The sequence below is a fragment of the Lampris incognitus genome, chromosome 18 (assembly GCF_029633865.1).
Source record: "Lampris incognitus isolate fLamInc1 chromosome 18, fLamInc1.hap2, whole genome shotgun sequence".
NCBI lineage: Eukaryota > Metazoa > Chordata > Actinopteri > Lampriformes > Lampridae > Lampris > Lampris incognitus.
In genome coordinates, this window is record NC_079228.1 from 43,542,789 (window position 1) to 43,554,498 (window position 11,710).

Genomic DNA, 11,710 nt, shown 5'->3' on the forward strand with positions numbered 1-11,710 from the left:
CCATCTTACAATGCTGTGATTGCAAACATTCCCAAATCCTCTGTGAATAGTACACATGGCCATTGTCACTCTAGTTAATGGTCATACCCATATTTGTATATGAAACTGGTGGTTGGTTTGGGTCGTTATGCCACTGTATTGTTTATAAGGGTGGGATACCTGCAGTCAGTGTATTGTTTATAAGGGTGGGGGTACCTGCAGTCAGCTGAGACTGAAGAGGTCACTTAGATGATGATGACACGTTTCTCTCAATAAACGTTGTGTCCACATGAACTGATTCAACCTTCTGTGATTTTCTTACCTGAATTACTGAGCAGGCAGATATAGAGATGGAAGGTTTTTGGTATTTGTGTCATGACATTTACAACGACTTTTTAAAATCAAGTCAGTCACTGTTGCTTTGACTGCCAGATGGAGAGACAGAAGGAGAGAGAGGGATAAAGAGAGGGAAAACAAGACAGAGAGGCACAGAGAGAGGCGGAGGGAGACAGACAGGGAGGGGTGGAGGTATAAAAGAGTCTCTCTGCTTGTGAACGGGCTTCAGACTGCAGACAGCAACTCAGAAATCAAAGCACAACTCTGAACTCGTGACTGTGAAGACCAGTTGACCGGCCAACATGCTCTCACGGTACGTCCAAGGTTAAACCGCTGATAGAATAACATTCTATTTCACAATTCACATAATCCACATCATTTACACAACCACCCGTTGCCTTTACATTGCAAATGTAACTCTACCTGTAGTGTGGGTTTGGTGTACAGGTTGGGAAACACCATTATTTCCATGTGTTAATGTTAAAACTGGCTTTAAAGAGAGAGTGAGTCGGCTAACTGAGGTAGAGTCAGGTGCAGAATAAAACCTTCAGCTTTTACATGTGCTGCTTGGTGTTCGTCTCTGCCCGGCTACTACGGCTGGACTCCTCTATATGTTGAAAGAACAGAGAGTCTGTGTGCAGGCGCCACAAAGCAAGGCAGTAACTTGATAGGAAGGCAGGACACTGAATCACTACAGATTCAACACGCAGGCAGTGAACGAGTCCACATACACTGACTCAGCTGCTGGTCTGAGTTCTGACTTGGAAAGAAACTGATATGAAAAATTGCTTTTCCTTTATTAACGTGTTACTATATTTGATGAATTGTTTGTGTTATGATGAGCAGTCTGAGATACAAGCTATGATAAGAGATTTCTTTAATATTTTGTCATTTACAAATTTTTCTGGTACATCTAGTACTTGATTTGCATTGTTTAAGCAGCAGCATTTATTTACTTATATTATACTGGTAGAAGTAGCCACTGTTCTTTGCTGGTGGTTCAGTTTCATTAAAACCTTAAATTATTTTATATATATATATATATATATATATATATATATAAAAAATTAAATTCATCTTAAATTATTACTGCTACTACTACTATTTTCGGTTGTTCCCGTTAGGGGTCGCCACAGCAGATCCTTCTTTTCCATCATGTTAACATGCTAAATTATTATAGATATAAAATTAAATTCATTAGTACATTAAATTATTACATATATAAAATCAAATTCATTTACACATTAGATTATACATATAAAATTAGATTAATACATTAACTTATTAGATATAAATTTAAATTCATTAACACATGAAATTATTACATATATAAAATTAAATTCATTAACATTAAATTATATATATATAATTCATTAACACATTAATTATACATATAAAATTAAATTCATTAATACATTAAATTATTATACATATGAAATCAAATTGATTAATACATTAAATTATTACATATATAAAATTAAATTCACTAACACATTAACTTATTATATATAAACATTAAATTCATTAACACATTAAATTATTATACATATAAACTTGAATTCATTAACACATTAAGTTCCATTCTATTCCATTATCCTAACCACTTATCCTGCTCTCTGGGTTGCAGGGATGCTGAAGACTATCCCAGCATAAAATTAAATTAAATTAAAATTAAATTGATATATATATATAGTATATATATATAATTTCATAAACACATTCAATTATTATACACAAAAATTAAATTAACACGTTATTTTATATATTTTAATGAATTACACTTTATATATATATATATATAAAATGTATATATAAAATGCAGTTAACTACCATGTTACATTATTATTAATTATTAATTATTAATTAAATTCATTAACATGTGAAATTATTATATAGAAAATTAAATTCATTAACACATTAAATTATATATGTAAAATTAAAGTCATTAACACGTTAAATTATATATAACATTGAATTGATTAACACATTAAATTATATATGTAAAATTAAATTCATTAACATGTTAAATATATAAAATTTAATTCATTAACACATTATTATACATATGAAATTAAATTCATTAACACATTAAATTATTTTACATATAAAATTAAATAAATTAACACATTAAATTATTTATATGAAACGGGCTTGTACTGTCTCAAAGAATTTGCTTGAATCACTGAATTATTTTGCCCCTTATATGTTGAGCACTTTTCCTACCATTGAGTGTTTCTTTTAACGAAGTTATTTATATATATATGTGTGTGTGTGTGTAATATGTGTGTGTATGTGTGTGTGTGTGTGTGTGTGTGTCCACTGGATATTGCAATGAAACCTTCGATGTAGAAAAAAGAGCTCAACAATTCAGGAGCATATATATATATATATATATATATATATATATATATATATATATATATATGATAAGATAGATGGATACATAGATACATAGATAGATAGATAGATAGATAGATAGATAGATAGATAGATAGATAGATAGATAGAAAGATAGATAGATATATAGGTAGATATAGATATATAAAATTAAATTCACTAACATGTTAAAGCGAAAACAAATCCGTTCCTGTTTACCTGTTTGAGTTTGACAGCACACGTGTGTGTGTGTGTGTGTGTGTGTGTGTGTGTGTGTGTGTGTCTTTCAGATTCCTGCTGGTCCTTTGTGCTCTAGCAACTGTGTGTCTGTCAGCTCCTATCATTGGTAAGATATAATGAATATGCATTATTGATTGAATCTAATAGCTACTAATTACGTGTAATAACTACTTAATTACTAAGTTCAGTTCTAGTTTTTTAGAGTAGAGCACCCCTAACAGTTGGAAATATTTAAATATACTTTCAAATATTATTAACAACCCAAGGCAATCACTAATTCGGTGTCCTTCTAGCCCTGTGTTTATAATACATATGATATTATATCATAAAATGTTTTATATAATATCTACTACTACTACTACTACTTTCGGCTGCTCCCGTTAGGGGGCGCCACAGCGGATCATCCGTTTCCATTTCTTCCTGTCTTCTGCATCTTCCTCTGTCACACCAGCCACCTGCATGTCTTCCCTCACCACATCCATAAACCTCCTCTTTTCCTCTTCCCTGGCAGCTTTTATCATATAAAAATGTTTTATATAATATATTATATCATATTACAACAATGTGTGTCTGTCCAAACTCATAACTGTGGCCACACTGTAGATCTAGTTTTTAGTCTGGGTCTGAGAATGAATATCATCTGTCGGAAACATGGACATATTCTTGGACATGTTCATGGACATGTTCTTCAGAAATGTTATAAGTCCATTATAATTGTGTTATCCTCTTTCAATGTTGTATTGTGTAAATTGCATAAACACAGCATCTACTGCATGCTGTCCGTCTTGGGAGAGAGATCCTCCTCCGTTGCTCTCCCTGAGGTTTCTTCCTATTTTTTCTCCCCGTTAAAGGTTTTTTTTAGGGAGTTGTTCCTTATCTGATGAGAGGGTCTAAGGACAGGGTGCCGTGTTGCTGTTAAGCCCATTGAGGCAAATTTGTAATTTGTGATATTGGGCTATACAAATAAAATTGATTTGATTTGATATTTGTATCTGACCACTAATGCGTTGTTTTTAACTGTGAATTACAGGCTGCTAGTACTGTCTTAACCACACTCACGTCTGTAATGAGCATAGTGCCTCTAAGTTCTGTATTGTGGAAATGGAGAGAACAGAGCAACAACTTCTCCACAACACTACACTACAGTACACTGTTCAGTTCCCATGGCAATGTGTTTCCTGATTTCTCCTACAACAATGATTTGGTTAATTCTTTTAATTCTCAGTGTTCCTCTACCTTAGAGTTCATAGCGTCTTTGAAGACTAGATCTAATTCAAAGACTAGAAAACAGCCCTGGTTAAATGATAGTATTCTGTAAAAAGAAATGCAGAAAAGCAGAATGTAGATGGGAGAAATCAGGTCTCCAGGGCCGAGAATTGTGGCTATGAAAGAGTTATTACTCCTTTATAATAGGATGGTGAACGATGCAAGAACATTCTATTTTTCTGAACTTGTTTCTGCCCATCAGAGCAACTCCAGATTTCTATCTAAGACAGTTAGTAAACCCAGCCTCTCCTTGTGCCTCTGCTAATTGTGAAAAGTTTTTATCACTCTTTGCTGGAAAGGTAGAGTCAATAAGGCTTAGTATTACCCCCAATCCTACCTTTTTCGATTTTGACCACACACACCAGGATACTTTGAGCTATTTTCTCCCTACTACGTTGCCTGATCTTCTAGAAATCAAGCCTCATATGAGAGTATGCTCCAGCCCTCTTGATGTAATTCCAACTAAGTCTTTATTTGAAGTAATGGACTATATTGGGCCCCATTTGCTTTCTATTTTGAACAGCTCACTGATAACTGGCTGTGTCCCAGCTTACTTTAAAACTGCTTATGCCCAACCAGTCTTAAAGAAACCTGGGCTTGATCCTACCCTCCTAGATAATTACCATCCGACGCTGGCATGTATGTTGCCGCTTCTCAATCTGAATAAACTTGTGCTTCTGTTTGTGCATTTCACTGCTTGTGCTTTCTACTACAAGTATGAATTGTTGTGGACTGTCTCTGCCACTTCCTATTTCATCTCAACATTGTTCAGTCCTATGTTGCAAACAGTTTGATTGTTATATACCCGTGGCTCTGTGTACTCACCTACTCTGCCAACCAGCTGTTAGCCTGCTAGCATGCAAGTAATCCACCTGCATACTCAATAAATGTTGGATTATCCACTCTGATGCACCCCGACCGGACTATTGTCTGCCAAGATTTCAGGTCTATCCCCAACCATCATTCTTTGGATTCATTGCTGTGCCGCTGCTGGGTTCCTCCTCCCTGGCTTCTGGCTTCAGTAGCTAGCTGGCGCTACTCTGTTGCTGAAATGGTGCTCATAAAATATTCGCACTAGAACTCCCGAACCTCAACCGCCACATCACTCCAAACCGCCTTGCTGACATTACATCCCTCAGACTCTTGCGTCACCCCCGCTATGTCCACAAGGCATCCCATGTAAGTTTGTTTACTCGGATCATGCTATTCCATCTGTACTGTCTGACAGGCGTTCTATTACACTACAATGTTGATGTCATCACAACAAACCACACGTTTACACTGGTAATCTGAGGCCCCTGGTCTGTGTTGACAGTGTCACTCCTCCCACATCACCTGCCTCAGCATCTATTAACAACACTGCAATGTTCATGCTACTGAACACCTGCTCCCTAAACAATAAAGAACTACTCATCCATGACATCATCATGGACAGAAAAATTTACTTTCTATGTTTAACTGAGACATGGTAAAATCAGCAGGATGTTGTGACACTCAATCAAGCCACACCCTCAGGCTATGTGTACATACACAAACCTCATTCCATGGGTCATGATGGTGGGTTGGCTGTTATACATCGAGCTGAAATCATCGTTAAAGAACTTCAGTACTCAATGTCTCCTCATTTGAGTGTGTGGCCTTCACACTAGTTGGGTCAACACAGCTTCAGGTGGTCCTTGTCTACCGTCCCCCTAAAGCCTCCACTACCTTCATGTCTGTATTATCTGAGCTTCTCACCTCTATCTGCTCCATGTCTCCATCTACACCCCTGCTAGATGACTTCATTATCCATGTGGACTCCAGCAGATGCGCGTTTGCTGCTGAATTCCTGTCAGTGCTGGACTCACACAGGATGTTCAAGGTCCCACCCATGCCAAAGGTCACATGCTGGATCTGGTGTACTTTACTGGCACAACTCCCTCCCATCTGCAGTGCCTGGACCTAGCTGTATCCAATCATCATGCCATTCATGTCACTTTTCCTGTCCCCCAGCCCAGAAAGCACACAAAGTGTACCATCACATTCGGGAGCAACAAGACAGTGAGTGCACAAGCCCTGACTAACATGATCGTGACCCATATTGCCTCATACACCACAGTGGATCGCCTGGTAGCCCACTACAATGCAGCCTTATCCCTCAGCCTTGATTCTCTTGCCCCCCTCAAAACCCATACTGTCACCGTCTCCCTTCCTGCCCCCTGGTTCACCACCAAACTTTGCACCAAGAAGGCCACCAGTCATCAACCGGAGAGACTCTATAAAAGGTCCGGCCTCACTGTCCACCTCGCAACCTTTAAAGACCACGTGAAGAATTATAAAGAAACTCTCTCCCAGACCAAGACGCAATACTACTCCACTCTCATTGGCAACCAGCAAAATCACCGTAGAATGCTATTCTCCACCATCAACCAGCTACTCTACCCCCTCGATGCCCCCCACCCTCAGGTGCCTCGGACCTCTTCTCTAAGTTCCTGAACTTCTTCCAGGCTAAAGTAGATTCTGTCCATCAGCAGCTTCAATCAGCATTGCTTCATCAGCAGTGCCTGCTCCCACCCCTCCACATGCACTTCAGCTACAGGGCGCTGTTCCCCCCGCTGCATGCCCGCCTCAGTACTGCCTTTCCTCCTTTTCCTGTGTGGATGCTCCTCAAGTTGCTAAGTTGGTCACTATAGCCAATACCTCAACCTGTTTTCTGGACCCAATGCCCACAGTCCTGGTCAAGGAATGTCTACCTTCCCTCTGCCCCTGTAACATTGTTATGCAGAGGCATACACTTGTACCTCCTGGTTAAGCCCACTGACCTCAGTATGCTGACTTCTCTACAGGATTGTCTGACTGAGATAAAAACTGGATGTCGATAAATTTTCTTCAGTCCAATTCTAATAAAACACAAATCCTTGTTATTGGGACCCAGCATATCACAAAACAAATACTGCCATCTACTGGTTACCTGTCACAACATATCAAGCCTGTTGCAAGAAATCTTGCTGTCCTGTTTGATAGCAATTGATGTTTTAAACAACATAACGGGGGCAGCCGAAAGTAGTAGTAGTAGTGGTAGATCACAAAGCTTGTCCTATCATGTTTTTTATCACCTCAGAAATCTTGCAAAAATAAGATCTATTTTAAATTTCATAAATGCAGAAACTGTTTTACATGCTTTTATCTCATCGCTCCTTGGTCATTGCAACAGCCTTTTCTCTTGTCTTAATCAAAAGACTTTGAAACAACTACACAACAGTACCGAAATCAGCTGCCAGGCTTTTAACCAGAACTAAGAGGAACGATATTCACAGCTGTTTTATCTCATCATCTCATCATCATCAGGCGCTTCTCCAGGGTAGGGTCGCAGTGGCAGCAACCTAAGTGGGGCACTCCAGGCATCCCTCTCCCCAGCAACGCCTTCCAGCACCTCCTGGGGGATTCCAAGGCTTTCCCAGGCCAGACTGGACATGTAGTCCCTCCAGCGAGGTCTGGGTCTATCCCGAAGTCTTCTCCCTGTTGGACGTGCCCGGAAAACCCCCAAAGGAAGGCGCCCAGGAGGTATCCTAATCAGATGCCTGAACCACCTCAACTGACTCCTTTTGATGCGAAGAAGCAGCGGCTCTACTCCGAGCTCCCTCTGGATATCCGAGCTCTTCACCCTATCTCTAAGGCTGAGCCCAGAAACCCTACAGAGGAAACTGATTTCAGCCGTTTGTATCCGCAATCTCACCCTTTCAGTCACTACTCAAAACTCATGACCATAGGTGAGGGTTGGAATGAAGACTGACTGGTAAATTGAGAACTATGCCTTCCGGCTCAGCTTGCTCTTCACCACAACATTCGTATTACTGCTGATGCTGCACCAATCTGCCTGTCAATCTCCCACTCCATCCTACCCTCACTCGTGAACAAGACCCCGAGATACTTGAACTCCTTCACTTGAGGCAACAACTCATTCCCAACCCAGAGGGAGCAATCCACCATTTTCTGGGAGAGAACCATGGCCTCAGACTTGTAGGTGCCGACTGTCATCCTGGCCATTTCACACTCAGCTGTAAACCACCCCAGTGCACGCTAGTGCTCGCGTTCTGATGAAGCCAGCAAAACCACATCATCTGCGAAGAGCAGAGATGCAATTCTGAGGTTCCCAAAATGGACACACTCCTCACCTTGGCTGCGCATTGAGATCCTGTCCATGAACATCACAAACAGAATAAGAGACAAGGGACAACCTTGGCAGAGTCCAACACCCACCGAAAACGTGTTTGACTTTGTGCCAAGAATGCATACACAGCTCTCACTTTGGTGAGACCGCATGGCTTGTACACCTGTTTGTAACACCTGTTTAGTCTCTTTAAAATGGCTTCCTGGTTGTTTTAGAATTGATATCAAGATCTTATTTATTGCCTTTAAGGCTCTTTATGACCTGGCTCCATATTATATTTTAGACATTTCAATCCCTTATGAACCTTTGCGTAGTTTGATATTCTTGGGCAGAGGTCTTCTGTCGCTTTCTGAGTCCAGGCTGAAAAGTAAAGGGGACGGCCTTTGCCATCAGGGCATGACCTGTCCAAGGAAATAAGGCGGCCTGATCAGTGTCTTCTTTTAAGTCTCTTCTTAAAACGTAATTTTGTAGGAAAGCTTATCCTGATTTTACTTGAGCTTCCTGCTTATTTTACTTGATTTTGTTTTTATGTTTTGTTATTTTTAATTTTGCATTTTACTCCCTTTTAATGTTTATTTCTATGGCTTTTAGTTCTTTTTAATCTCGTGTTTTAAATGTGTTTTGTTTATATTGTTAAGCACTTTGTAACTATGCTTTCAAATGTGCTTTATAAGTAAAGATTATAGTTATTATTATTGTTATTATTATTATGTGACGTATATTGTACATTAATGAAAATGCACACGGAGAAAAAAAATATGTTAGTGTAGAATCAGCTCTTACAATGAAAAAGGGCTGATTTATCAGTAGAACGAAAAGGGACATTAGCACATACAAATATCCATCCATCCAATATCCAAACAGCTTATCCTGCTCTCGGGGTCGCAGGGATGCTGGGCTATCACTGGGCAGGGTGGGTCTGTGCGGTATCTTAGCTGTTCCTAGGACCACATTCTTCTGGACAGAGACCTCAGATGTTGTTCCTGGAATCTGTTGAAGCCACTCTCCTTGTTTGGGGGTCACAGCCACTATTGCTCCTATTACCACTGGGACTACTGTGGAGTTCACCTTCCACATCTGATCCAGTTCTTCCCTCAGCCCTTGGTATTTTTCTAGCTTCTCATGCTCTTTATTCCTGAATTTGCTATCGCTTGGGATTGCTACATCAAACACTACTGCTGTCTTCTGTTCCTTGTCGACTACCACCATGTCTGGTTGGTTAGCCAGCACCTGCTTTTCAGCCTGGAACTTGAAGTCCCACAGGATCTTGGCTCTGTCATTCTCAACCACCTTTGGTGGTGTCTCCCATTTAGACTTGGGGACTTCCAGTCTGTATTCAGTACAGATATTCCTGTACACTATCCCAGCCACTTGGTTATTCCTTTCAGTGTACACTTTCCCAGCTAGCATTTTACACCCTTCTACTAAGTGCTGAACTGTCTCAGGGGCATCTTTGCACAGCTTGCATCTTGGGTCTTATCTGGTGTGGTAGACCCCTGCCTCAACCGATTTGGTTCTGAGTACCTGTTCTTGTGCTGCTATGATCAGAGCCTCTGTGCTGTCCTTCATTCCAGCCTTTTCTAGCCACTGGTAGGATTTCTTGATATTAGCTACGTCTTCTATTTGTTGATGGTATATCCCATGGAGGGGCTTGAACCTCCATGATACCTCCTCTTCTTCTTCCTCCACACTCTCTGTCTTCCGCTGCCTGAGGTGCGCACTCAGCAGTACATCCTGGGGGGCCCTCTTTCTGATGTACTCATGAATGTTCATTGTTTCATCCTGGATAGTGGCTCTGACACTCACTAACCCTCGGCCCCCATCTGTTTGCTTATCGTACAGTCTCAGGTTGCTGGACTTCCGGTGGAACCCTCCATGCATTGTGAGGAGTTTCTGTGTCCTTATATCTGTGGCCTTTATTTCCTCCTTTGGCGAATTTATTATTTCAGCTGGGTATCTGATGACTGGAGGGCATATTTGTTTATGGATTGGATCGTATTCTTCCCATTGAGCTGGCTCCTCAGGACCTGGCTCACTCTCTGGAGGTATTTGGCTGTAGATGACCTCCTTGCTGACTCCTCGCGGTTTCCATTTGCCTGTGGACTACCCAGGTACTTGTAACTGTCCTGTATGTCTGTTACTCTGCATTCTGGTAATTCAACGCCTTCAATGCTCACCACATTTCCTCTTTTTGCTATCATTTGACTGCACTTGTCCGGTCCAAATGACATCCCAGTGTCATCACTGTAGATCCTGGTGAGGTGGATCAGCAAGTCAATGACTCGCTCATTCTTGGCATACAGCTTGATGTCATCCATGTATAGGAGGTGGCTGAAGGTAACTCCACTTCTGAAGTTGTATCCATATCTACTCTTTGTGATGATCTGACTGAGGGGGTTCAGGCCTATGCAGAACAGCAGCAAGGATAGTGCATCACCTTGGTATACGCCACATTTGATGGTTACCTGTGTGATTGTCTTTGAGTTGGCCTCTAGTGTTGTTTTCCACTGCTGCATTGAGTTCCTGATGAAGGCTATTAGTGTCCTGTTGGCTTTGTATAGTGCCAAGCACTCCAGTAACCAGGTATGGGGCACTGAATCGTAAGCTTTCTTGTAGTCAATCCAGGCTGTGCTCAGGTTGGTCTGTCTGGTCCTAGAGTCTTGGGTGACTGCTCTATCTTTTTTTCCCCTTTCCTCCCCAATTGCACTTGGCCAATTATCCCGGTCTTCCGAGCCATCCCAGTCACTGCTCCACCCCCTCTGCCGATCCGGGGAGGGCTGCAGATGACCACATGTCTCCTCCTTTGATACATGTGGTGTCGCCAGCTGCTTCTTTTCACCTGACAGTGAGGAGTTTCGCCAGGGGGTCACAGCGCAAGGGAGGATCATGCTATTCCCCCCAGTTCCCCCTCCTACCCAAAGAGGCACCCTGACCGACCAAGGAGGTGCTAGTGCAGCGACCAGGACACATAACCACATCCGGCTTCCCACCTGCAGACACACCAATTGTGTCTGTAGGGATGCCCGACCAAGCCGGAGGCAACACGGGGATTCAAACCAGTGATCCCCATGTTGGTTTGCAACGGAATAGACTGCCATGCCACCCGGACACCCCCAGGTGACTGCTATATCAACCAGTAGCTGGTGCTTTGGCACTCTGGTGTTGTTCCCAATTCCTTTCTGAGTTTCACTCATGTATTGACTCATGTGCCCATTCAGCTTAACTGCTAAGATGCCTGGTAGGATCTTCCATGTTGTGGAGAGGCAAGTTATTGGCCAGTAGTTTGAAGGTGTTGTATCCTTGTGGGGATCCTTCATGGTCAGTATTGTTCTCCCCTATGTTAGCCAGTCAAGATGAGACCCT

At 41.4% G+C, this 11,710-nt stretch overlaps 1 long non-coding RNA gene across 1 annotated transcript in view; it reads left to right on the top strand.

Moving 5' to 3' along the window:
• The first annotated feature begins 531 nt into the window (after window positions 1–531).
• Window positions 532–11,710, top strand: part of LOC130129135 (uncharacterized) — a 27,964-nt gene continuing 16,785 nt past the window's right edge. Inside the window, exons 1-2 of the long non-coding RNA XR_008811951.1 lie at window positions 532–628; window positions 2,982–3,037. This is a non-coding gene — a long non-coding RNA (uncharacterized LOC130129135). The remainder of the gene's footprint in view (window positions 629–2,981; window positions 3,038–11,710) is intronic.